The following is a 2553-nucleotide window of genomic DNA, read 5'->3' as shown; positions in this document are numbered from 1 at the left end:
TAACAAATTATTTGCCAGAGGTTAGACTACTTTGTATTTACTCAAATAAAATATGAGAGCTTCTATTTACTTATGATTTTGTTTGTTTGTTTATTGATACAGGGTCTCACTATGTAGCTGTGGCTGGCCTGGAACTCTGCTGTAGACTAGGTTGGTCTTGAACTCACAGAGATCACCCTGTCTTTACCTCCTAATTGCTGTGTGAAGGTATGTGCCACCACACTTGTAGGCTTGATAATATTTTTGTATCTATATTTATCTTGAACCCCAAATTTCTTTATGTAAAACATTAAAATACAATCTAATTTTAAGATGTAATTGTATGTAGGTATATTTATAACTATACTAAGTCAAAAGCTGTACAATGATGAGAAACATCAATGGGACAAATGTTGGCACAAATGAAAACACTCGATGCCCCCGTGTCACTGAGCATCAAAACTCATCCATCGGGCTGGAGAGATGGCTCAGGCATTAAGAACACTGGCTGAAATTCTTGAGGGTTCAAGTTCAATTCTTAGCAGAATCTCAACTCACTGGATTCTGTTTGCTATTCTTTTCTTTCTCCTCCCTACCTTGGGTGCTAGTTGGCATTTGTATTTGCATTGATTTACATTCATTTCTAAGTCTACACAATTTCTAGGTTTGGAGGTAGTGGGAAGGGCAGGAGATGGGGAAGGAGGAGCACTGTAGCCAAAACATAGAATGAGGACACAGAGTTGAAGAATGGAGGTGACAGACAGTTCTTGGTAATGACTTGTGTGTAAATGAGGAAATCGAAGATCTGAACGACACTTTTAAAAGAACTTGAGTCTCACAGTTGGTTAAAGTAGAATTTAGTTCATTAGCTTTGCTTCCCAGCTTAATTCAACTTGGAGAGTTGGAACATAGTGACAAAATAAGCTTGGAAGTCCTGAAGAGAAATATCTAAATCTTACCTACCTCAATCTGAGTTGATTTTTTTTTTAAATCAAAGACCCCAGTACAGTAGAAGCTTTGCAAAAATCTTTAAAAATAGAAGTTTTGACTTGCTTAACTGAGGTCACAAACTTGGAAGATTATAAAGCATTTTGGAATTGCTGCAGCAAATTGCACAAGTCGGTGGATTCTGTCAGGAAGATTGTGAAGCTCCGGATTTGGGGAGGATAAAGAGGAAGATGGAAGAGATGAAGCTGGCCCACCTGAAGTCTATGAAGAGGAGGAAGAGGAACGTGAAGGAGGCTCAGAAATGGGAGACGTAGGCCTAATACTTCATGAAAGAAAAAATTCAGAGGTAGGATGATTGTACTGATGAAGGGGAAGGGGAGGAAGAAGAAGATGGCCTTCAGGGAGAGAAAAGGAAACTGGATGCTAAAGATGATGGAGAGGAAGATGACCAGCTCACTCTAAGATGACGTTGCCTGATACTCCTGGAAAAGCAGGAGACCGATCACATTTTTGTTTCTCCACATACGATGGCTGTCCTTATAGAAGATTACGTGTAACATTTTATGAAAAAAAGTATGATTTTGCTATTTTCACCTTATGATTAAGATTTACTAGTTGGTTAATCATAATGTATGCAGAAAAGAATTTCATTGACTCTCCCACTGTGAAATTATCTAGCATTGTATTTAGTGACTTGGTTTTTAATTCATGTTTGCTGATCAGATGGTTTTAGTTCATAATTAAAATGTGGTGGCTTTTTACACAAACATAGATTACATTTAATTTCATAATATATTAAATGTGTTTATAATTTAACAAATTACAGTCAGCTGTAATATGAAATAACAACCATCTTCTGAATGATAAAGCTGATTGATTTTTTTTTTTTTTTTAGACATGATCCAGAAATCTTTAGCTTGGAAGCAGTTTTTGGGAGGTGGGGCTGGGAGTATTGAGGGCTTTCTTATTACAAGTTGGAAAATAGAAGCAAAATAAAGATTCTATTAAGCAGCATAGTTTATGGATTTAGGAAGTTATCACTCTATTCAGTGATATTGCTTGAGGCTTTTAGGGTGACTGATAAAATGTTACTTATTTAAAGGAACCTTGCTTGTGTAAGTCCAGAGACTTGCAGGTGAGCCCTTTCTCAGGCTGTGGATGTCGCCAGTTGGGTTTCAGGTGTGCATTCTTCCCTCTCCGCAGTTTCTCTGCCATCACCTTCCATTCTTGCTTCATCTTCTCCACATCCAGAAGAAAGCTGACAGAGTGTGAACACTCGGGAACCTCTGTCTAATACCTCAGTCACCGTGCTCTATCTGACTGGGTTTCAAATAAGTAACGTTCAAAACAGAGGTGTTGAGGGACAGTGATGATTATTGCTGAATGTTGGGAAAGGGGTTCTACTTGCTGTACGTTTTCCTTTGTTGACAACATGTGAGGCAGTGTTAGGATAAAGCAGCCTGTGCCTTTCTTGGAGGTCAGACAGATCACCTGCTGATAATTAATAACATGTTCAAGTATAATTTTTTAATTTATTTTTTAATTAGGTATTTTCTTCATTTACATTTCAACTGCTATCCCAACAGTCCCCCAGACTCTCCCTCTTGCACTCCCCTACCCACCCAC

At 38.2% G+C, this 2553-nt stretch overlaps 1 pseudogene; it reads left to right on the top strand.

The window, feature by feature from the left end:
- Gm19180 (predicted gene, 19180) lies at positions 734 to 1376 on the top strand (annotated as a pseudogene).

This window comes from Mus musculus, chromosome 2 (assembly GCF_000001635.26).
Source record: "Mus musculus strain C57BL/6J chromosome 2, GRCm38.p6 C57BL/6J".
NCBI classification, from domain to species: Eukaryota; Metazoa; Chordata; class Mammalia; order Rodentia; family Muridae; genus Mus; species Mus musculus.
This window is presented reverse-complemented; position numbering and strand designations above follow the sequence as displayed.